General features: G+C 43.4%; 1 protein-coding gene across 1 annotated transcript in view; it reads left to right on the forward strand.

Moving 5' to 3' along the window:
• The window catches only part of TNRC6C (trinucleotide repeat containing adaptor 6C), a 103,877-nt gene that overhangs the window by 17,345 nt on the left and 61,123 nt on the right, over positions 1-25,409 (forward strand). The window contains exon 3 of the mRNA XM_041726439.1: positions 5,864-6,190. The gene's annotated coding sequence lies outside the window, so the exon portion shown is untranslated. The remainder of the gene's footprint in view (positions 1-5,863; positions 6,191-25,409) is intronic.

Here is a 25,409-nt window from a genome sequence, read left to right on the forward strand (position 1 = left end):
AGAGGAAGAGGCAGGCCCCATGTAGGGAGCCCGACTCAGGACTCAGTCCCAGGACTCCAGGATCGCACCCTGGGCCAAAGGCAGGCGCTAAACCGCTGAGCCACCCAGGGATCCCCCCCCCCTTTTTTTTAAAGAGAGGGAAGTGGGGTAAAGAGAGAATTTTAAGCAGGCTCTATGCTCAGTGTGGAGCCCAACACAGGGCTGAATCTCACAACCCTGAAATCATGACCAGAGCCAAAATTAAGAGTCAGACATTAAACTGACTAAACCATCCAAGTGCCCCTATTTTTAAATTTTTTGAGGAATATCCATACTCTTTTCCACAGTGGTTGCATCAGTTTGCATTCCCACCAACAGTGCACATGAGTTCCTAATTGACTTTGTTTTTTAGAGCAGTTTTTGGTTTATGGAAAGATTGAGCAGAAAGAATAGAGAGTTCCCACCGTACTTCCTCTCCCCACCCCAGCACATCCTCAGTCTCTCCTGTTATGAATTTCTGCCTTGGTGTGGTGCGTTTGTTGCAACCAGTGAACCAAGACTGATACATTATTATTAACTAAAGTCTACAGTTTACATCGAGTTTACTTTGTATTATACAATTCTTTTTTTTTGTTTTTAGGATTTTATTTATTCATGACAGACACAGAGACAAAGGCAGAGACACAGGCAGAGGGATAAGCAGGCTCCCTGCGAGGAGCTTGATGTGGGGCTTGATCTCAGGACCTTGGGATCACGACCCAAGCCAAAGGCAGATACTCAACACTGAGTCACCCAAGTGCCCCCTGTGTTAAATAGTTCTAATGGGTTTTGACAAATGCTAACGTCCTATATCTATGATAAAGTATCGTAACATTTTAGTGCCCTGAATAACCCTATGCTCTGCCTCTTCCTACTCCCTGCCTCCCCAAGCCCTTGTCAACCAACCACTGATGTTTTTACTCTCTCCATGGATTTGCCTTTTACACAGTGTTATATAGTAGGAATCATAGAATTTGAAGCCTTTTCAAACTGGCTTCTTGTACTTAGCAGTATGCATGTAAGATTCCTTCATTTCTTGTCAGGGCTTGATAGCTCATTTATTTTAAATGTGAATTTTCCATTGTATGGATATACCAGTTTCTTTGTCCTTCACCTATAGAAGGTTATTTCGGTTACTTCCCATTTTGGGCAACTAGGAATAAAACTGCTAGAAACACTCCTAAAGCTTTGTGTAGATAGACGTTTTCAACTCATTTGGGTAAATACTTAGGAACTTCTATTTTAATTAGCAAAAGGTCAATGTCAGAAAAAAACATACTTGAAAGCCCCTATGTTTAAAAATCAACCTATAATAGGTTTTATAGCTTTCTTTTAAAGGGGGAGGGCAGGGCCCATGGGTGGCTCAGTGACTGAGCATCTGCCTTTGGCTTGGGTCATGATCCCAGGGTCCTAGAATCGAGTTTCCCTCAGCCTATGTCTCTGCCTCTTTCTGTGTGTCTCTCATGGATAAATAAATAAAATGTTTTTTTTTTAAAAAAAAAGGTAGAATGAATATCCATCTCATATGCCTTTGAGTTGAAGGTGAATAACCAACAAATCTAAGTAAATTATAAAAAATATTCCATGTCTGTAGCAAGGCCAGGGAAATAGGAGCAGAGAGAGGTAGAACACAAGTAAGAGAAACTCAGTGCTCCGAAGAGATAGCCATCACAGAACTGAAACCATGTGCCACATCCTTTGTTCTTCCCTTATAAAATTCTAGGCTTTCAGAGTTGGAAAGCTTCAGTTTTCCAGTCTAGTATTTTTTCTACCTTACTAATTACTTTCTTTATATTCTGCTAGTTTTGCATTTCTCTTGAACTTCAGAGTGTGTGTTAGAGAAAAAGTCAAGCCCTCTAACATTTGTTGAGTGCTTACTGTGTGCCAGGTACCACGCTGATGTCAAATCAGCCTCACAGGGAGGCGGGCCCACTAGAAAGCAGTCTGAGGTACTGAGTGCTGGCACACATACAGGGTGCCTGGAACAGGTAGGGGGCCGGGGGGCTGAGAGGAAGTGACCTTTAATCTGATATTTAAGGAATGTCTAGGAATCACCATGTTTTACTGAATCTGATATATTATCAATTGTGCATTATTTCATACTGCCAGTTAAACGAAACTGATAATTATAAGATGCATCTCAATTTCAGGAAGATTAAAATGTGCAGAGCTGTCTATGAGTATTGATGATACGTGGTAGTTAGCTGGAAGAGAGAGGCTCAGCATGAAGTTAGCAGATAAGTCTAGAAAAGTGGGGATTAGGGACAGCTTCCTGCCCAGGGCCTGTGAACTGTATCCTAAGGGGCTGGGAATCCTTGAAGGTGCCAGTGGGAAGGAGACCACACTGACTGCAGTAGGTGATGGATTACAGACAAACATACTCTGGTAGTGTCCAGAGGGGGAGAATGGTGCTCCAGACTCTGGTTGGGGCAATAGGAATGGAAACAGGAAGATGAGCTTGAGGGATACTTAGGAGGGACATTTAAGGTAAGCTAGAAATGTCAAAGTTGGGCAGTTGGTTGTAGGTAGGTTGGGAAGGATTAAGGGCAGAATCAAGGGTGGAGTCCAGGTTTCTGACTAGAGCCACCTGTCAGGAGAGTGATAGCAGAACTTGGAAGAAGAGGGAGTGAGGAAACCAATGACTATGGGGGCACACTGATTCTGAAGTGCCTGTAAGATATGCAAATGTAGATCTCCACTAGCCCTCATGACCAGAGGGTTGATGAGTAAAGCTGTGGGAGTAGACTGGTTGAGTGAGTGTCTGTAGCCAAATCTTAAAAAAGGGCAAAAGAGGAAACCTGCCACCAGGAGCCGGAAGGAGTGGCTGGAGAGGCCAGTGGGAATCCATGGACTTTCAGAGCCATGGAGGCCAAGGAGGAGAGTGTCTCAGGATGGCCAAAGTGACTGTCCCTGCTAAAGTAACGGATTGGTTAGGGGTGCCTGGGTGGCTCAGTCAGTTAAGCATCCTACTCTTGATTTCTGCTCAGGCCATGATCTCAGGGTCATGGGGTCGAGCCCTACATCAGGCTCTGCCCTAGGTGTGGATCCTGCTTAAGATTCTTTCCCTCTGCCCCTTCCTGCCACTCTCAAAAAAAAGGAAAGGAAAGGTTAAAAAAAAAAAAAAACAAACAACTCAGAATGTGGCATTGGAGTTTAGCGTCAAGGAAGTAATTGTCATTTCCTCAAAGTGGGGCATGAGATGGGATGGATATGGGCAAGTGGGGGAGGATACAGCAAGAGCAGCTCCAACGGGACCTTCAAGAGGTTTGACAGGGAGAGGCAATAAATCAAGAGATGGATGGAGGGGGATTTGGGGTCAAGGAGGGCAGTGGTTGTTGCTATTTTTGAAGGTAATAGAAATCTGTGTAGATCTAAATAATGAGGAGAAGAAGCTGGTTGTGGAGAGTAGCCACACAATCCTTGGGTGACTTAGAAGTTGCAAACGTGCTTTCCTCCACTCTCCACACCAACCCAAATGGCTAGATTGTCTTGTGTACTTGTGTTTATAAAACAAAGAATTAGGGCAGCCCAAGTGGCTCAGCAGTTTAGTGCCACCTTCAGCCCAGGGTGTGGTCCTAGAGACCTGGTATCGAGTCCCATATCAGGCTCCCTGCATGGAGTCTGCTTATCCCTTTGACTGTGTCTGTGCCTGCCTCTCTCTCTCTCTCTCTCTCATGAATAAATAAATAAAATCTTAAAAAAAAATTAATTGAAGACTTACTCTCAAGCTTTGGGCCTTTTGTGTTTCTTCTGGAGAATGTCACAGGCTAAAGAACTAGGGCACACAAAGTCCCTAAGATGGGATCCCCTGGAGGATGCCATCTTGCATTGCCTCTCCAAAACCATTGATTGTGAGATATACCAGTGTTCATGTACTGCCAATTGACTCATGTCATCAATGGTAAGACACATCCCAATGTAAATGTTATTAATATATGAAGAAATGTAAGTCTTAGAACTGGTAAAATACAGTATTCACCATAGATCAGAGTAACAGGCATGGGACAGAGAATGGTGTGATGGTCGTGTATTTGTAGTGGCAGAAACTTGAAGGTTTTGCCTAATGGCTTTTATTCTTTCTGGAAAATAAAGTCATAGTTCATCTGCGAAGGAGGAGGAGATAAAAGCATTAGCAGCTCCAGAGTGGAAGGTCTTTGAGTGAGTCATAGACAGCAGTGGAACCCCGCAGACCCAGGAAATGGTATGTTGGCCAGGAAGCACTGAGGGTGCACTGGGTTAGGGACATATAAACTCATAGTGACACCAGACTACATGACTGTGATCTGAGGCAGGAGTGGAGAGAGTGGACAGTGGCTTCATCTAGGATTAAGGGTTTGCTGGGCAGGGTGACCGAAGAACATTGGGCAGAGGGCCTTTGTAGACATGGACTGTGCAGAGAGAACAGGGCCACAGGTGCACAGCAGAGCCCATGCTGGGAGATGAGAAATATAAGCCACCCAGGATGGTAAAGATCAACAGTAACATCTCGTGTTCCCCCTAGTATTGACCGGAAATACTTCCATAATATTATTTACTTTTAAGATATACGCAAAGACATTTAAAAATTAAGTAGAAAAAAATCTTTTTTCAAATAACAAGGTAAGGGCACCTTGGTGGCACAGTCAGTTGAACTTTCAATTCTTAGTTTTGGCTTGAGTCATGATCTCAGGGTCATGGGATTGAGCCCCACGTTGGGCTCCACATTCAGTGCAGTCTGCTTGAGATTCTTCTCCCTCTCCTTTGCCCCTACCCCCCCTCAAATAAATAAATCAGTCTTTTGGGGCACCTGGGTGGTTCAGTCAGTTAAGTACTTGCCTTCAGCTCGAGTCATGATCTTGGGGTCCTGGGATCAAGCCCCAACTTGGGCTCCCTACTCAGAGGGAGCCTGCTTCTCTCTCTCCCTCTGACACAAGCCCCCCTCCCATATAAATAAATAAAATCTCTTAAATAAATAAATAAAATCTTTTTTAAAAAAAAAACAATAAATATAATGTCCTGGATATTAATGTTTTAAGTATACGATGGGAACAACTTTTGCGAACAAAGTATGTATTTGGGAACAAATACAATAATTAATTGTATTTGATGTGTCTGAGCTCCCTTCAGAATGCAGGGTTACTACTCAAATCATCTTTGCATTTGGCTTATGTAGTAGTAGTAATACGGCCTTCTCAGGGCTACCACTTATCTCTCCTTTCTGTTAAAATTACTTTGAAACTTTTGCTTATGCAATACTCAGATGGCACTTTGACTTTCAGTTAATTCAAATGCATCATTTGCAAATTAGCCCACCTGCATTCTTTTCCAATAAATCTGTAACAGAGTGTGGTAGTGCTATAGATAGCATCACCACAAATGCCTCAATCAGATAACCCAGAATGCACGTGTGTGTGTGTGTGTGTGTGTGTGTGTTGTCATCAGAATTAAAACAAAAATATATGTAAATTCATGGCCATCTGAGGATCCCTTAATTTGAGATAACACAGGCCTAGAGCAGTGGTTCTCAAAGTGTGGTCCAGGGACCACCAGCACCAGATCAGAGTCACTGGGGAACTTGTTGCATTCAGTCTGATAGAAGCCAAAGTGTGAACTGCTACTCTAACCTAACTGAATCACCCATTTTACAGATGAGGAAACTGTGGGCCAAAACCTACTGCTCAGGATTGCAGGTGGTTTATAAGAAAACTGGGTCTCAAACCTGAGCCTCTGGACTTTAGTCCATTTCTGTTTCCAGAGCACTACCTTGTTATTTCTTTCTCAGTTTTTATTTTGTTTTCTTTGGTTAGGGTGGGGTTTTAAGGAGTGTTCCTAAAGTTTTGGGTTCTTTTCATTTTGTACCTTACAGTGCCAGAACCTACTAAGACCTGTTCAAGCCAGCCCCAACCTGCCGGTACCAGTACCAGTACTTCCACCAGCACTCTGTCCAACAGCAGCAATGGCAAACGTGCATCTGCCAGCAGCCAGCAGCCAGCTGCGTCCCGTTACCTGCCTCGTGAGGTGCCTCCACGCTTCCGCCAGCAAGAACAGAAGCAGCTGTTAAAGAGAGGTCAGCCATTGCCTACAGGGGCTCTGACCAGTGTGAGCCCGACCCAGGGTGCTGGGCCTGCAGGGGTAAGCCCTCCTCCCCTCCCTGGAACCGGAGTGCAGCAGCATCCCAGTAAGCTCCAACCAGGTAAAAACACACAGAATGAGGCATTCCTTTTATCTGAGAACTGGTGTGCTATTTTCAGCTTTGCTGCCTAGTCATACAGATAAATATATTTTGGTCCATATTCACTGTATGCATGTAATGGAGTGAGCTAGCTAGCTAGATGGTGGGTAGATTTATTTCAATTGAATTTTAAAGTTCAGTTCTGTTCCCTCCTACTTCTGTATATTATTTCTCATCTGTTTTCAGATGGCATTAGTTGCTTTGGCTAAGTTTGTTTCTCAGCAGAAACCAGAGGTCTGCACATGAGTACATGTGCATCTGTCTAGGCAGATGCCATAGAACCCTGTAGTGAGAACTTTTGATAAAACCTTCCTGGGTATTGCCAAGGCTGTCCCGTGACTGCACCTGCTCTCTCTGCAGGGAGGTCATAGCATTTTATTGGGAGTAGGTGCTTCTGTCACTTGTTCAGACATCTTGAGCCAAACCTGCCAGATGTTGTGCTTGGCCCCTGCATGGCCAATGTTTTGATCCCCCTGTTTCTTGCTGACATCCTTGCCTGCAGTTGGACACCAGCTTTCTCTTGGCTCTTGAGAGAAATCATCACTTGTTTGTTTGCTTTCCAGCTTGCAGACCATGACAATTCTCCTCTCCTCTCTTCCTTATCCCATCTTTTTTTACCTTACTGATGGACTCATACTTTAAACAGTCTCTTTCCTGAAGTTTCAGAGAAATTTTTGGAAGAGAGCAAAATACATGTTTTCGAGTGCTGTGTTTCTCTGTTATTTTCTTAAATCATTCAGTTTCAAAAGATTTCACAGTTGGCACTGGTACTAGCATGGACACCGTATTTGCTGATGGTGGTTACACTCAGGCCTATAACTAGAGAAGCAAGGAGGCTTCTTGCATTAGATCAGGATTTAAAAGAAACCTGACACAAGTTATATTACTGTTTTCTTTCATGTGCTGCTTTCTAATATGAAAAATGATTCCAACATGGGTTTAAAAGTATTTGTAGCAGTATTTCTCAAAACTCTGACTTTGTGGTATATTTGAAACAAATATTTTTAGACAGCTTGGTCATATCTCTTTAATAGTCTCAATTCTCATCTGGTAAGTTCCTGGTAGAGGAGATGTTGTTAGCAAAAAGCAAAGAAGAAAAGAAATGATCAAATATAGTCATTGACCAAGAATATAGTCCCATCTGCTTCACCACAGTTACTATTGCATTTACTTTCTGCACTGAAATGTGGTCCTCAGGAAAATCTTAACACAGAGGAGGAGTGTATAGTCATTTCTAAATAGCTTGGTGTTTTAACATCAGATGCTTGTTCTGAAAAACTGGAAAAGAAATGTAACAACCCTGCTTCTTTCAGACCTTATCCCATTATTGCATGATTAGTTGGCAGTACTGCATCAGTGTTCCCATCAAATACTGTTGGTGCAAGATGTTGCCAGAATCTTCTTAGATAAGTAGAAAATAAGGAATTACTTCAAATTTGGGTAGTGAAAATAATAGCCTTTATTAAAATATTTGTCTCTAAATATCCTCCAGAAAGCTATATTCTAGTTATATATAATGAGTAAATCAGATTTTCTGTATAAACATCTCAGAAAATGGAATCAATCTATATATTAATAAGAAATTATTGATTTTTGGTTCCCAAACAAAAGTCTTTGTTTTATACCAATTTCATGTCTTTCCCACCAGTTGCTGGTACCATAGCCAAATGAACCTTTCTAACTGATTCAGGTCCCCTCGAAACCTGTCCTGCTTTCCTAGTCCTACTGCACAGTCTCATTTCCTCTGCCTGGCTGTCAAGACAGCCTTGTCTACTCAGTGCTTTCCCTTCTATTCCACCTGGCCTACTCTCCATTCTTCTCGGCACTGTTTCCTGACTGTCTCACCAATATGCCAGGCTCAGTGTCACCTTTCCCAGGACAGGCACACACCTGATCGCCTGCCCCTTCTTTCCGTCCAGGTCATCACAGCCCTGCCCCCACAGAACCCCTTCCGTGCTTCCGCTCTGCTCCTCTTGCTGCAGTAAGGTGCTCAGGCTGCAAATACGACTTCACCTTCATTGCATACTGTGCAACCTACATAGTTTGCTGACTAATTGTAAGAGACTCCCCTCTCAATGAAATAGAAAGTATCCTATAAAGAAAATGTCTCACTTTCCTATGGTGTGACCTACCTAGTGGGGTGGAAAAAGCTCTGCCCTGGGGAAGATGATCCGGCAGCTGGCACTGATCACATCCCCAGCTAGGACTTCATTCTCCTCCATAATCAGAGCCCTGAACTTCTCAGGGCCTCTAATCAATCGCTCAGGTCTCTTCCATTTAATTTCTGAGTCAGGCATTGTTCCAAAGAGCTTGTTTGGTTTTATCCACAGAGGTGTTGCCAGAACTCCATCCCGTTTTTCAGAAGTCAGCACAGGGATTGTAGAGGGGAAGCAGTGTAAATGGAGGCAGCACAGGAGAGGGCTCAGGAGACAGGCTGGTGGGGCAGTGGCCTAATAAAATTTCCAGACTCATGACCTCCTGTGTGACCTTGACCAAGTCACTTTCATGGCCTGCCCTCTAGAGTCCTCACCTGTGACATGGGGGGATTCCCACTTTACAGGACCCTGAGGGAGAGGTATTTATTTCATACTCAGCACAGGGTTTACAGTAAGTGCTCCATAAGCGCAACAAATATGTGCCCATCTCTGAAATGCTATTATGGAACAGCAGTTGTTTCTTAAACTTGCAAAATCTTTCAATGAGTAAATTCTACAACAGTGCCATAAATGTTTTCTCATCCTTCCGTGAGCTGTGTACATTTTGAAATTTCAGCTGTCCTTCCTAGATTGAAGCATTTTTTCATGGTGCAAGTTACTTACTGAATTCATATCTAGGTGAAATCCAGAAGAATAGCCACATTTTCTTGCTGCATTGAATCTTCTGGATACAACTTCAAGTAAAAGCTCATAGCACTTTTTTTTTTTAAGGATTACATAGTCATTGAGTTTAATTCTGGGTAAGCAGGTTTCCACTCTTGTAGTCACACCTGCATTAAAATGAAAAATGCAGTTTTAGTCATGATTCCATTCCTCTGACAAATGAGGTTAAGTTAAAAAGTAAGAATGCTTCGGTCACTAAACTAAGATTGAAATACCCAGAGTGGGTTAGTGACTAATCCTGAAAAGTTTAACAGCAGACCATTTCTTGTGAAAAGGAATGTGGAAAGGGATTATTTCAGTCCATAATATTAATTTTTATTTTTCCCAGGTGTATCAGTTATGTGGACTCTTTTTTTCCCTCAAAAGGTTTGGTGTGATTGACAAAGATTAAAGCTTAAATATCCCTGGAAGGAGTCGGTGGACTTTAAATTGCCTTTGTCATAGCTTTAAAAAGTTATATAGTGCAAACCTGCTAACATTAATGAGCATCCTGGTACCCTCCCATCTGAATACTGAGGCATTGCCTTGCTTTCTCTGGGTGGGAGGGATGGTCACAGTACTTGCTGGAATGAGGGAATGTGATCTTGTCTACCCCAGTACACAGAAGGCACTTACAGATACCAGTGTAGAAAGAAAGGGGAGCATATGTAAAGGATTAAAAACTGAAGGGGTGCCTGGGGGGCTCAGTCGGTGAAGCATTGCCTTTGGCTCAGGTCATCAGGTCGTGATCTCATAGTCCTGAGATTGCGTTGGGCTCCCAGCTCAGCACAGAGTCTGCTTCTCCCTCTGCCCCTCCTCCTACCATCCCCAGCTCATGTTCATGCTCTCTCTCTCTTTCAAATAAATAAATAAAATCTTAAAAAAAAAAAAAAAAAAGAAAACTGAAGTAATACTTGTCTTAGCCCAAAAAGCATAGATAAGTTTTCTATACTGTTACATAAGGCAGGGGTAGCATATGGCGAGAGACCCAGCCTGATGGTCATTTCTTTATTTGTTCTTTTTCTTTATGTTCCACATGCTTCTGAAAAGGATATAAGTCAGTAGATCACTCTGGCTCTTGTAAAGCTTTGTTATGATTCACCTTGTAATTTACAGTAATCTGTCAAGCTTGTTCAAATGGAAAAATTGTAATGCCAGTTTATGCCATTTTTTGACAAACCAGTACACCAGCTTAATATTTTTGCACTCTTTCCTTTGGTTACTTCATCTGAATGGTTTGGCAGCAGTTCCACATAGAGCTTGCCCACCTCCGACAAGGGAGAGGCTAACCTGCCAGAACTGTGGTTTGTTCATTCGTTCGTTCCTTCCTTTTTTTTTTTTTAAGAACTGTGGATTCTTCAAGCATGTCTACATGAAGTCATTGAGCAAAACATTTATTGAACACCTGCAAAGTATAGGGATACACGATTCATGCCTAAGTGGGTTGGGGTGACCTGTAAGAGATAACTGTGGGGTGCTATATGCATGCTAGCCCAGGATGGAGGATGACCCAAGATCAAGGATGGAGGACTGCTAAGGAAGGCTTTCCCACGGAGTAGACATGAGTTTGGGATTAGCTGTGAAAGGCAGGTGATGGAGCAGCCTGCGTGTATGGCTAATGAAGGTGGTTCACCGTGGCTGGGGGCAGAGTGCAGGGGTAGCAAGACAAGATGGGGCTGGAAAGGTGGCTGTTAGCATTACTAAGTCAAGCAATAAACTTGCACAAGAATTTACTGTGATGACCCGGTCCTATCAAATTCAGACTCAAAGCTATCCCAGCATGTTGTTTTTGGAACTTGGCAGGCTAATTCTGAAGTTCATATAGAAGAGTGATGGTACTAACTAAAATAGTCAAGAAAATTTTTGAAAAGAATAATGAGCTATCAAATAGAGCCAGGATCCTCCAGTAATTAATTATATCTGCGTGTTACTAGAGCAAGAATAAACAAATAAATGGATGAGCTGCCCCTGAGGGACCAGGGAAAACACACACACGCAGAGGTTTAGGTTAGCATGGCCTGGCTCCCCAAACTACTGGGGAAGTGTGGCAGCTCCTGGCGGCCGAGTGCTAGAAAACTATATACAAAACAAACATGGAAACTGTTGCAGGTGATACAGGAGAACATTTCCAAGTCATGGCCTAAAATTTTCTCATAAGCAAGAAACCATGAAAAGAAAGGCTGAGAAAGTTGAGTGTATAAAAGTTACAGACTTTCGTACAAGCCCATAAATAAATAAAGCCTGAGAGGAAATGCCGAGCAGTCCTATCAATCAGCAAGGAAAAAGACAGCCCAAGAGGAGAATGGGCAAAATGGGAACAGGCAGGTCATAAAGCTGCTACAAATGAGCCCTAAACATTTTGAGAGAGAGTATTATTAGCAACCGGGGGGAAAATACATGAAAATGAAAACAACAGTGAAATACCGTATTTCACTCACCAAACTGCCAAAACCTGAAAATCTGTTGTAATGCTAGAGGTACTGTTGAGTGCTATGTGCTCAATCCAAGTGCTTCACACATACTGTTTAGTCTTCACAAGACTCCAACTCCATCTGACTGGTGAGGGTGTGGGAACGGGCAACTCTGATTTGCTACAGGTAGGAATGTACCTGGTGTGGCCACTAGGGAGGGCAGTTTGGGAGAATTTATTAAAATTTTAGGTGGTTCTGTCTCCTGACACAGCTATTCTTTTTATTTTACTTATTTGTTCTTAAGTAGACTCCATACCCGGCATAGAACCCAACTCGGGGCTCGAACTGACACACAGGGATCAAGACCTGAGCTGAGATCAAGAGTCTGATTGTTAACCGACTGAGCTACCCAGGCACCCCTGCTGACCCAGCTATTCTAACTGGGAGGACATCTTTTTTGCCCACCCAGTCTCTAATGCTCAGTGGTTATCACTTGCCCTGTGGCATGAGCTAGAGGTAGGTGATTTGAGACTGTCAAGAGGCAAGAGGGACAAAGACAGTGTTCGACTGCTGTCTCTTTGAAACAGTTGGAAGTCTATTAACCTTCCAGTGACTGACAGGGTGCTTTGCTACGTGGAGATAAAGAATGGCCTGTGTTTGGGAACCAGTTGAACTTCTGCTGGGTCTCGGGTCTTCCATCACTGGCAGGATCCAAAGAGACATAAGTTGCCCCTGGGGCAGAGGGTCTCCTGCAACATGAGATGAAGAGGCCAGGGTCCCTCCCAGCCCCAGTCCACATTCTCTGTTTAAAAACATTTGTCTTGAAATAAAAATATTAGCCTTCTAAATAATGCAATGAGAAATGGAGTTTTTAATTCATGTATGAATTTGGAGAGGAGCTTATTTAGCCCATTGGCAAACACTTGTACCTGGTAAGATAAGTAGTAGTATAAAAATGTAGTGATTCACACCTATTCAGGTTCCAGAAAATTTTCATTTTGTCATGTGATTTTCTAGGTGGACTATGTTCTTGCAAGTCTGCTGCAGAGCTCTGGCTCCAAACACTTGAGAGCTTTTATCTTTAAAAAAAAAAAAAAAAAAAACCTCTTTTTCATTGTGCTAAAGGCAGAACAATGTATTGTTTTGGTAGCTGCTTTGTACATTTATAAACAGAGGCTTTGATTAATATGCACTGGGTAGTGTTTGCTACTTAGATCTTTTTTAGATAGAGGCAGGAAAGTAATTAAGAAGTTGGACACTTGCCAGTTTACATATGGGGCTCATTTAGAATATTATCGCCAGTGTTGGTATGCCAAATGTTTCAGGGTTGTTTAGGAAAAGCGAGAAGGAAGAAGGGGGACGTAAAACAAAGGCAGTATGAAAGAGCAGCATTTATTTGCATGCAGCCAGTAGGCACTATGCTGTTATTCTTTCAGCTGACTCTCAGGCCAACCGAAGAGGGGCCCTGGCGCTCCCTGTAGCTCCCTGTAGCCAGTCTTGAAGTGCAAACGTTGGTGACAATCGAAAGAATTCATTAAAGAGGAAGGAAGATCGGTTTAGTGTCAGCTGCAATTAGATAATCCGAGCTTCCAAGTCCGCTCCGTGGACGCCTCCCCCATCACTGAAGGGGATGAATCGGATATCTCCTAGAGCAGAAAGGGCACTGCTGGCCCCTGGCCCGCGGTCGCCCGCAGGTCGCTGGGCAGGTCGCTGGGGCACTGGCCGGTGCAGGTGTGGGTGCGGGTGCGGCCATCAGCTGGAGGCGCCAGAGCGGGAGGCTCCTGCGGCGCACGGCCGGCATGCTGGAGCGGCTGGAGCGGCTGGAGCGGCTAGAGCGGCTGGAGCTGCTGGAGCTGCGCGCCCCGGCCCGCTTGCCAGGTAGCGTGTCCCTGCCCACGGGTACCTCACCCCGGGGGCTGCGGCGACCGGAGAAGCCGGCCCCGCCGCGACCCCGACCGCGACCCCCCTCTCCTCGCGAGCTCCTGGCCGCCCCCCTCCCGCCCCCCACGCGCGAAGCGGCGCTGCCTGCCCCCATTCTGTTGCGGTGCTAATAGGTTCTTAACCCGGAGGGAGCAAGCTCGACACAGCCCAAAAGCGGAGTGTTGCGCACACTCTTGAGTATTGTCTCCAGTAAACCTTTTAGTCTGGTCTGCTTTTCATGAGCCCTTGTATTCGTGGAAGTTGACAGAAGAAATGGTTAGAGTCTGTCCCGCAGTGGAATTCTGATTTCCGAGCGCGGTCTCTGTGAGATTCTTGCACACGGTAGATGCAGCGGAGGGGGGACGCCTCCCCAAAGCTGAGAACAGTTAACATTTACCCTGTTCGCAGCAGGGAACTTGTGTTACAGGGAAGCATCAGGAAACATATTTTCAACTGTGGAAAGCACTTGGAATTACTTTGTATTACATGCGCTTTACTGTTTTGTAATTTCAGTTCCAGGGACTGTGGCCGTGGGGAGTGAACCAACCCTGTGCTCCTGTCAGCCTTTGTGCTAATTAAGCATTCTGCACACTTACTCTGAGTAAATCTTGCCCACACTTCCCTATCTGATGAATTTGATACCTCATTAAAATTTTGCTTACTCTGGCTTCTGAAGCTCTTCATTAAATACTTTTCCTTGAAAATTTTATCTTTTTATGGTAACATTTTGGAATTAAAAAAAAAAAACCTTTCTCGTTAAATCATGCTATTGTGTAATCTTTTAAATTAATCACTTAAGATAGTTATGTTCCTTAGATTTTTATAAAGATATGTATTTTTAGAATGTATAGACCATTTAAACAGCAGAAGAAAAGAGAATTTAACATAATACACAAAGTTCATTACATTTTTCTTTTTAAGGCTTTTTTTAGGGGGAATTATTGTGATAGTAGAATGGTGGAGCAGAAGGAGCACTAGATGGAGCTTTCAGAGCAGTCCTTACTGCTTATTAGTTAGAACACCTTTTCCGAGTTTGACTCCTCTGAGTTTCTTTTCCCCATCTGTAAAATGGATATAACTTGTTAAGGTTTAGTTAATTCATTGTGGATGGAGATTCTTGAAAATTCAAAGTGCTGTGTGATGTACTATGGATATGACAACTCCTATTTATAAACTCTCAGACTTGTTGCATGTTACAGGCATGGATTTTAGCCTTTCAGAGCTGAGCTATACAGGAGCATCTAGAACACCTATGAGAGAATTCCGTCTTGGTTTATTTCAGAGCTTTCATTCATTTAAAAATGCCTGCTCCTGAAATGACAAGTCAGTCATTTCACAAAACTCTTTCCCCGTAGTTCTCTCTTTTAGACTAGGACTAAAACATAGATTTGTGAATTGATAACACAATCAAGAGACTTTGGTTTATGAAAAGTATGTTTTCAAATATTGTCAAAGTCCTAAAATTTCCTTAGCAAGAATGGTGTGCCTCAAACATGAAGAGAATAATGGTCTTCTAAACTTTCATTTTTGGAATAAATTCTCATATTAGAATATGTTGTGGTGATGAGGTAGTGGTGGTGGCAGCAACAGTGGTGCTAGAGGAGACAGTGCTGGTGATGGTGGTGCTGGAGGTGACAGTGGTGGTGGTGATGGTGGTGGTGATGAAGATGGAAGGGGGCGGGGCCGGGGAGACATTTAAGGATTCCCCCTGAACAGGGGCAGCCCCGGTGGCTCAGCTGTTTAGTGCCACCTTCAGCCCAGGGCGTGATCCCGGAGTCCTGGGATCAAGTCCCATGACGGGCTCCCTGCATGGAGCCTGCTTCTCCCTCTGCCTGTGTCTCTGCCTCTGTGTGTGTGTGTCTCATGAATAAATAAATAAAGTCTTAAAAAAAAGGATTCCCCAGAACAGAGCTGTTCAAACTGTGCTCCTCAGAGACCCATAAAAGACTTGAAAGGTGTCTGGGAAGTTGACAGTGGCGAGTGGATGTAGCCTAATTTTCCAAAGTGGCTCTAGGGTTAACACCTCTGTGTGTTGGCATTATCAGCTCAACTGTTTGTGTTTTGTTGCTTGTGTTGTTTTTACCACTTCACTAAGACTGTGGTGTTATTTTCAAATCAAGAGTCTGTAGTTGAAAACCATAACCATTGCATTAAAATCATAACTTTTTGTTTTAGCCTTTGAGACCTTTCAACCTCTTAAAGCTATTTTTATGTTTCAACTATTTTTTTCTTTTCTTTTTTAAGATTTTATTTATTCATGAGAGACACAGAAAAAGAGAGAGAGAGGCAGAGACACAGGCAGAGGGAGAAGCAGGCTCCATGCAGGGAGCCCGACGTGGGACTCGGTCCTGGGTCTCCAGGATCACGCCCTAGGCTGTAGGCGACGCTAAACTGCTGAGCCACTGGGGCTGCCCTCAACTATTTTTTTTTAAGATTTTATTTATTTGACAGAGAGAGCATGAACAGGGGGAACAGCAGAGGGAGAGGGAGAAGTAGGGTCTCTGCTGAGCAGGGAGCCCGACACAGCTCGATCTCAGGACCCTGGAATCAGGACCTGAGCAAAAGGCAGATGGTTAACCAAATGAGCCACCGAGGCACCCCTCAAATGATTTTATTTTTTAAATAGTAAAGTAACAGGACACCATTGATTCTCATTGTCAAACTTCTTGAGCAGGAAAAAAAAGATGCCAAAACATGCTACAAGTGAAAGAAGGGGATTAAGGAAAGACTAAGGCACAGAGCGGCACCTGTGTGTGTCGTGCCTGTCTCGACCGTGGCCTGGGCTTCTCCCTGTGCAGACAGCAGGCCCTGCGCATCCATGCAGTCTTGGTCAGTCCATCAGGCAGGACTGTCTGTTGAGCATCTCCAGAAAGGACAGTTGAGGGCACCCTGACTGGGGCCCCCACTCTGCAGAGAGATGTTTGTACAGTGTGCTCCTGGGACACTGAGAATGTGCTAGAACCAGGAACATCAAGGAATAGGGCCAAAAATCAGAAGCATAGCTCCATGACGACGTAGAGGAAGTTTTACTATTCATCCTTAGCTTTTTGGTTGTTACGTGTTTAAATAGTGCCCACAAAAATATTTTTCTTAGGTAAATACTTAGATGAGTTTGGAGGTCCGAGAGACCATTGTTGTAATTGTCTCTTTCATTTCTTTCCTTATCTACTATTTTAATTACACCTGAAAACATTGAAGTAGAAAACTCTGTTTAGTACCTTACATAGTAAGTGATAACACCATTGACAGATGAGGAGCAAATTACCTCCTCAGTCTCATTTTCAGCCCCTCCAAAGAGCTCCACGTGTAAATATTGCCAGTCTTTGCAGCCTCAGGGACAAAAGCCCTCGTTTCCACGCAGATGCAGGCGTTTCTGTGCAGAGGTGAGAACCGAGCCTCTGGGGACTCCTGTGGTACCAGTGTTGACTCTGTTTTGTTCCCGCCATCCCAGAGCACAGGGCTGCCTGCCGTTTGGCAGAACACTCTTCAGAGTTGCTTTACTGAGACATTTCTTCATCTGCTTTCATCTCTCCCATCCTTTGCTTTTCTCCACTGGCCTTTTCGCTCTTTTTTGCCCCTTCCCACTGTTCATCCCTAGTTCCAGGAAGGTTAGCTCACTTCTGAGTTCCAAGCACTTGTCTCCTGGCGTGCACCACTTGCAGAAGTGTTCTTGCTTTTGAGGGAAAGGGCACTGCTTAGTGACAGCCCCTGGATTTCTCAGGGCATATAAGATACAGCTCCTGCGTGACCGGGCTGTTGAGGAGGGTAACAGGCCCAGCCGGAGAGGAGCCTGGAGTAACAGTGATGGCCTTTGAAGGAGCTAGATAGAGTACCTGCAGCGCTGGGCTAGTCCACATACAGACCCGACAGGACGAGGGCCCGACCTACACTGAGCTGAAACACTCATCTCTGAGGTCCTGGCTTATTAGTCCTGGGATTTTGGAGCAGAGCTACTTGGATGTGTTGCAAGCACCCCAGACACACATGGCTAAGTAGGCCCCCATCATCTCCTTCCCCCTTTCCCCTCCCAAAACCACTCTTACTGCAGTACTCCTGAGCTCCGTGGTCGGCACTGCCATCCACTCAGGGCCCAAACCCCAGATCTGGACATCACTCTTGAATCCTCTTCTGCTCCCCACATGTCCATCCTTTCACTAGGTCCTACTAATTCTCCCACCTAAATCTCATTCCACCTCCCCATCTCACACAGCAAGGCCTTCAGACTAGATAATCATTACCACTTTAGCCTCAACTACTGCCACCAAAATGGGGTATAGAGAAAAATTAGCATTTAAGGGGGCAGCCCCAGTGGCTCAGCAGTTTAGCGCCTGCCTTTGGCCCAGGGCCTGATCCTGGAGACCTGGGATCGAGTCCTGAGTCGGGCTCCCTGCATGGAGCCTGCTTCTCCCTCTGCCTGTGTCTCTGCCTCTCTCTCTCTCTCTCTCTGTGCCTCATGAATAAATAAATAAAATCTTTAAAAAATTACAGATATCATAATCCTTAAATATCCTCTATATACAAAGATGTTCTCTTATATAACTAGAGTACAACTGTGCAAATTGGAAATTTAACTTTGGTATAATCCCATTATCTACTATATCTAAATTTAACACATTTAAGTTTTACAAGTTATGTCAAATAATGCCCTTGATAACAGTTGATTGTCTACATATATTTTTTTAAGTTTATTTATTTATTTATTTGTTTGTTTATTTATTTATTTATTTATAGTAATGTCTACACCCAATGTGGTGTTCAGGCTCACAATCCCAAGATCAGGAGTCGCATCCTCTTTCAACTGAGCCAGCCCAGCGCTCCGGCTGTTTGTTGATGCCCACCTACACAAGTAGAAAGAAAAACGATAGGGTGCGCTCCTTCAGAGTTATTTCTGATGATAAACTAATAGTTCAGTATGATTTATATAGTCCCTAGCTTTAAAATTTTTTTTCATTCATAATTTTCAGAGAAATCCTTAGAACCTGCCCTTGCAAAGAAAGCTCAGATGGTAGAATAAGCACAAAGACTACCTTCTGTTTACTTTTTATTTACTTTTTTTCGTGTATTTTCTGTCTCCGCATACTGCCCCTGAATTAATTTTTGGAGACCTAGTATATTTGGATGTTGCTGAAGAACCAAAGAAGTAAGAAACAGAAGAACAGCTGAGATAAGGAAAGGAGGAGGTAGGTGTAGTGGTGTGCCCAGCAACGGCAGGACAGACGTTAAATGTCAGCAGAAGATGAAACCAGCATGGGGACAGCTGTGCCAGGCCATGAGGTTGCCGGGAGCCTGCAGCTTCTCCAGGAACCCCTAAGACCCTGCATAGGGGATCATGCAAGCACACAACTGCTCAGCAGTTTGCTCTAAGTAAGACATCATTGCTCCAGATGGACATCTATGGCTCTAGGACTTATCTGTGAAGGAAACTGTGTTTTACTTGTAGATGTCAGTGTCAGTTATAACTCTGACTAAATATAAACTTGATCTCACTTTTTCACTGCCGATTATGTGTCAACTGCTCTGCTGAACAGTGGAGGGAAAAAGTGGGCAGTCTTTGGCTTGTCAGAGTTTACAGCCTAGAAGGAGAGACAGACTGTCACATGGATGGATAATGCACACCAAAGATGCGCAGCTCCAGGAGAGAAGAAACTTGTCTATCTTGTTTGGCACTGTGTCCCCAGCATGATGCCCACGTGTAGGAGGCACCCCATAATCGTTACCATCTAAATCAGGGCTTGGCAAGCCATGGCCCACAAGCCAGATCTAGCCTGCCACCTGCTTTTGTAAATAAAGTTTTGTTGGGACACAGCCGTATACTCAATTCATTTACGTATTCTTTATGGCGGCTTTTGCCGCACAGTGACAGGATTGAGTAGTTGTTTCAGAGACCATCTGGCCCACAAAGCCTAAAATATTTACTCTCTGGCCCTTTACAGAAAATGTTCACCAATCCCTGGTCTAAACACATTAAAAGGAGAGGAAGACTGTTAGGATGAATGTGTCCAAGGGCCCTGGGGGGCAGTGGGGGTGTGGAGACGGAAAAAGCTTCTCAAATGAAGTATCGGCTAAGTTGAGAAGAGAGAAGAGAGTAGACATTGAGTGCAGGTCGGGGACGGCTTTCTTCTGAAGCCCTGTTGTTGGGGTAGCAGAGTGCAGATGGAGCCTTGAGGAGCTGGCTTGAACACAGAACAAGGGAAAGAATGGTGGGAAGTGAGGTCCCCAGAAAGGATCAAGCCTAGCTGGCTGCTTAAAGACTTCAGTCTTTATGTTAGGAAGCCTTTGACGTGTTCAAGTAGGCATTCGTGATCTGCTGGATGTCCATTTGGAAAGAATACTTGGTGTAGAACACCCTGGAGAGGGGGAGAGGAGGGTATGCAGAGGCTGCTGCAGAGCTATTACAATCAGGAAATGAGGGAGCTTGAATGGGGGTGTTCACGGGGAGATTTTGTTTCTCTATTCTTTTTAAGTTGTATTTATTTATTGTAAGTAATCTCTACACCCAACATGGGGCTCAAACTCACAACCCCAGAATCAAGAGTCGAGTGTTCTTTTAACAGAGCCAGCCAAGTGCCCCTCTGTTTCTCATTTTTAAACATGATTATAGAGATACTCAATATGTAAACTCAGAGGCATGACTTGATCCTGCTCTTCTGTTGTTTCAGATATTGGGCATGTTTGTAGAAGTGACTTTCCTTCCTGCCCATACTGCCACATCGATGTTGATCCTGCTTTGCTATTCTATTCCAGAGCTCTTTATCTCAAACCCTGGGAAGGAATGAACATCAGCAGGAGCTTTCTCATTGTGGTGATCATTTCTTGAGAAGTTGGACATACTTGTTAGAAACAGCCCAGCTGTGTTGGCATCTCTGATACCCTGGATATACCTTGGTGTTTTATTTTATTTTATTTTTTTAGGATTTTATTTATTTATTCATGAGAGAGAGAGAGAGAGACAGACCGACAGACAGACATAGGCAGAGGGAGAAGCAGGCTTCTCATAGGGAGCCTGATGTGGGACTCGATGCTTGGACTCCGGGGATCATGCTCTGGGCCAAAGGCAGATGCTTAACCACTGAGCCACCCAGGCGTCCCTACCTTGGTGTTATTATTGTGTTTTTTTTTTTTAATCTTAATGACTGGCGTCTTTTCAAATTTTAAAAATTTGAGATTTTTAAATTTATGTAAATGAAAAAAATTACTTTCTCACATGATTATCTCCTTAATGCCAGTGTTAGCCTTTGGTCCTTGCCTATTTGTTTTTCTTGTAAATATCTAAAGGGAAAGAACTATCTGAAAGTACAGAACTTAAATATTAGCATTAGCCTCTTACTACCTCATAGAGAAGTTTATAAATTGCTTTTTCCTAGAGAATGTTATATAGCTCCAAATGTAAAAACCTAGATTTATTTATTTTTCTCATTAGTAACAACATTGCCCTATATTTTATCATCTCATTGTGTCTAAAATTAAGTGTTTTGGGCACCTGGGTGGCTCAGTCGATTAAGTGTCCAACTCTTGGTTTTGGCTCAGGTTATGATCTTGGGGTCCTGGGACTGAGCCCCATGTCAGGCTCTGTGTTCAATGGGGAGTCTGCTTGAGATTCTTTGTATCTGCCCCTCCCTCCCCCAAAACCAATCAATCAAAAAAAGTAATGTTTTTAAAAAATGAAATTAAATGTTTTGGCTCATTCTTGCATTCATATTTCTTCTTTACACTTTCATATTTTGATTATAAATATTTATGGAAAATTCCAAAACAAAATCATCTGAGTAGCAGGATGGCATATGTTGGAATTGTTCTGCAGTATTTATTGAAAGCTTGTTGGGTTTTATGTTTTGTTTTGTTTTTTGTTTTTAGATTTTATTTATTCATGATAGACACACAGAGAGAGAAAGAGAGAGAGAGATAGAGGCAGAGACACAGGCAGAGAGAGAAGCAGCCTCCATGCAAGGAGCCTGACGTGGGACTTGATCCCGGGACTCCCAAGATCACGCCCTGGGCTGAAGGCAGGTACTGAACCACTGAGCCACCCAGGGATCCCCGGTTTTGTGTTTTTATTTCCAGACAATGTAGTGCTTTGTTTCTGATTCTGTTCATTTTAAACATAATAAATTAAACAGTTTGATTATTAAAATGTCTTTGCTTTACATGTGAAAAGAAGCTCAACATTACTAATCATTTAAGGAGATGCAAATCCTGGGACGCCTGGGTGACTCAGTGGTTAAGCGTCTGCCTTCCGCCCAGGGCATGATCCTGGAGTTCCATCGGGCTCCCCATAGGGAGCCTGCTTCTCTCTCTCTCTCTCTCTCTCTCTCTCTCTCTCTCGTCAAGGGTGTGGAGCAAATGGAGCCCTTGTGTCCTGCTGGTAGGAATGTTTACCATGGTGCAGCCACTGTGGGTGGAAGACAGCATGGCAGTTCTTCAAAAAATTAAACCTAGGTTTACCGTATGATCCAGCTGTACTGTTTCTGGAGGTGCACCCAAAAGATATGAAAGCAGGGACTGGAACAGATACTTGTACACTCATGTTTATAGTAGCATTATTCATAATAGCCAAAGGGTGGAAGCAACTCAAATCACCCATGGATGAGTAAGTGGGTAAACAAAGTGTAGTGTATACATAGAGTAGAATATGATTCAGCCTTAAAAAGGAGGAAGGAGGTTCTGACACCTGCTACAATGTGAATGGACCTTGAGAACATGATGCTGAAAGGGCATCTGAGTGGCTCAGTTGGTTAAGTATCTGCCTTTGGCTCAGGTCATGATCTCAGGATCCTGGGATGGAGTCCCACAGCAGGCTCCCTGCTCAGTGGGTAACCTGCTTCTCCCTCTCCTTTTCCCTCTCCCTCTGTTCTCTCCCTCTCTCAAATAAACTATTAAAAAAACAAAAACAAAAACAAAAACAAAAAACCTTGATGCTGTGAGAAATAAGCCAGACAGAAAAGGACAAATACTGTACAATTCTGTTTATAGGAAGTATGAGGAATAGTCAGGGCCTGCAGGAGGGGTGAGTGGCATTCTTGTGTCACAGGTCACACTTTGAGGTTGGGATTATGGATAATGCTGATGCTTGTACAGCACGGATATACTTAAAGCCACCAACTTGTGTACTCACAAAAGGTTAAGATGGGAAATGTGTATTTTACCACATTACAGAGAAATCTTGGCTTTGATACCAGGGTTGGGATTGAATCTGCCAGATATGCGGCGTGGTACTTTTGTGTGTAATTCTCATGTTATCGTGTAGTGTATGTCAGCTCTAGACATAGTCCAGTTTGCAGCTAAGAACCTGCGGGATTATATAGTCTGTCCTCATCTTTGTGGAGCAGAGAAGGGACTTGGTGTTGTTCAGATAGTGAGCAGCTGTAGCTGGAGCTCAGCTTTGTTCTGTACGTATGTGCTTTACTGGTTCCCTGCTGTGCAGCAGGCATGATGGCTGTAAAACAGCTCTCCAGGACCCACCTCCAGAACTAGGCTTAATTCAATGGCCAGATTGGTAATTTTGATCACATTGAGTCTCTTTGCATGAAGTTCACACAGTCTTCTAACAGTACAGGCTTGATCTGTTCTCTTCATTACATCCCTACTGGCTAGTAGAACTGGCTGCTCACCTTGGGTGCCTTTTGGGATTCCATTTATGTCACTTCATTTGATATCACAATTAAGCACTTAAAGTTTTTTTTCAATTTTTTTGAAATATTTTCAAGATAAAAGTACACAGAAATTAATATAACTGTGTCCAGAATACAGATGTAACATAATCTTTTGCCATATTTGCTTTAGAACTCTATTTTAGAAATGGTACAGATGTTGCTCCATCCCATTCTCATCTCCCCCAAAAGGAATCAACCCTTATGTGTGAAATGATGTCTTGCAGTGTTCAAGTATGTTTCCTGGTTACCGATGAGATCGGTTACTTTTTCATGTGTTGGTGGCTGTTGAGGGGGTCCTCTTCTCTGGATTGCCTCTTCCTGTCATTTTCCCTCCTTTTTTGGATTGTTGGTCTTTTTCTAATTGAATTAGGCATTCTTTATCCTTTATTCTGTTCTCTCTTCTTCCTGTCTGTGGCTTATATTTTAGCTTCCTTTATGTGGTATCGCTGCCATACAGATGTTTTTAATATTAAGAGTCAAATTTATCAGCTCTTAAGGAAGGCGAGTGGCCCAGGTCATAGAAGTTGCTTCCTGTACTTCCTTATTGAGCTTTAAAAAGTTTTGCTTTTCGTAATTAGGTCTTTAATCCACCTAGAGCTGATTTTTCTGTATGATCGAAGGCAGGGATCTTATTTTTTCCACTTTATTTTTTATTAGCTGGTCCTTCCTTTCTCCACTGACTTGGGATGCTATCCTTCTTATCCATCAAGGATGCAAACACATTTTTTAAACCTGATGCATAACTGAGTGTGAGTCCAGCAGATTGGGGGCTGAGCTGTAGACAAAAGGCATTCCACACAAACCCTCTAGACTATTAAGAAAGAGCTGAATGTTTTGCATTGTGACCTATTCATGGGATAGAAAAAAATATTATCTATTCAAAAGGTATTCCAGGTCTGGGAAAGAATGCATTGGTAAGCCAGGTTGGTTACCTCCTGCTGTCTGCATGTGGGTTGCAGTGAGTACTGTCCTGGTCCTGGTGTATCCTATCCTTGAGGGAATCAAGACTGATAGGAGTTGGGATCCCTGGGTGGCGCAGTGGTTTGGCGCCTGCCTTTGGCCCAGGGCGTGATCCTAGAGACCCGGGATCGAATCCCACGTCGGGCTCTCGGTGCATGGAGCATGCTTCTCCCTCTGCCTGTGTCTCTGCCCCTCTCTCTCTCTCTCTTTGTGACTATCATAAATTAAAAAAAAAAAAAAAAAGGCTGATAGGAGAAAAAAAAACGACTGATAGGAGAGAAAACTGGGGGAGATGTGCTGATAATAAGCGATAATCTCTGTTTTTTTTTTTAACTTGGTCTTATTTTCTGCATTAAATAAGTGAGTGGCTCATTTATTTCTTTAAAGTAGTTATTACAGGGCTGCCTGGGTGGCTCAGTGGTTGGGCATCTGCCTTTTGCTCAGGGTGTGATCCCGGGATTGGGGATCAAGCCCCGCTTCAGGCTCCTTGCAAAGAGCCTGCTTCTCCCTCTGCCTATGTCTCTGCCTCACTCTCTGTGTCTCTCATGAATAAATAAAATAAACATAAAAAAAAACCAAAGTAGTTATTACAAAAGCTAGTTTTTATAGCACATGAAAAACCATTGGGGAGAATTGCTATAAACCAGGGTTGCAGAGCCAGCCCTAGTATTTGGCAGCAAAAAATTAGATCCTAAAGTTTTGTGTTGCCTGGCTTTGTTTTTCCTTTGTCGTTTCACCTGGAAGTACCTACTTCAAAATTAATGTGGTTTAATGCTGCACCTTTCATCTCTGACTTCTTTCTTTCATTCGGACCTCTTAATCCCTTTCACAGATTTCATCCATCTTCCAACCCCCTCTCCTCTGACAACTACCAGTTCTCTGTATTTATGAGTCTATTTGAGTCTATTACTGTCTTTTTGTTGTTTGTTTGCTTATTTGTTCATTTGCTTTTTAGATTCCATATGTAAGTGAATTCATACAGTATCTGTCTCTGACACATTTCATTTAACGTATTTCATTTAGCATAAGACCCTCTAGGTCCTTCCATGTTTCTAGGAATGGCAAGATCCCATCCTTTCTTTCTTTTAATTTTTTTTTATAACATTTTATTTATTCATTTCAGAGAGAGAGAGAGAGAGAGCACGCATGAGCAGGGAGAGGGGCAGAGGGAGAAGCAGACTCCATGCTGAGCAGAGAACCTGATTTGGGGCTCAGTCCTAGCATCCTGGGATCATGACTTGAGCAAACACTTAACCGACTCAGCTGCCCAAGTGCCCCAAGAACCCATCCTTTCTTATGGCTGAGTAATAAATATTCCATTATGTATATATGTGTGTGTATATATATCTTTGCCCATTCATCTATTAATGGACACTTGGAT

This window comes from Vulpes lagopus, chromosome 12 (assembly GCF_018345385.1).
Source record: "Vulpes lagopus strain Blue_001 chromosome 12, ASM1834538v1, whole genome shotgun sequence".
Classification (NCBI taxonomy): Eukaryota; Metazoa; Chordata; class Mammalia; order Carnivora; family Canidae; genus Vulpes; species Vulpes lagopus.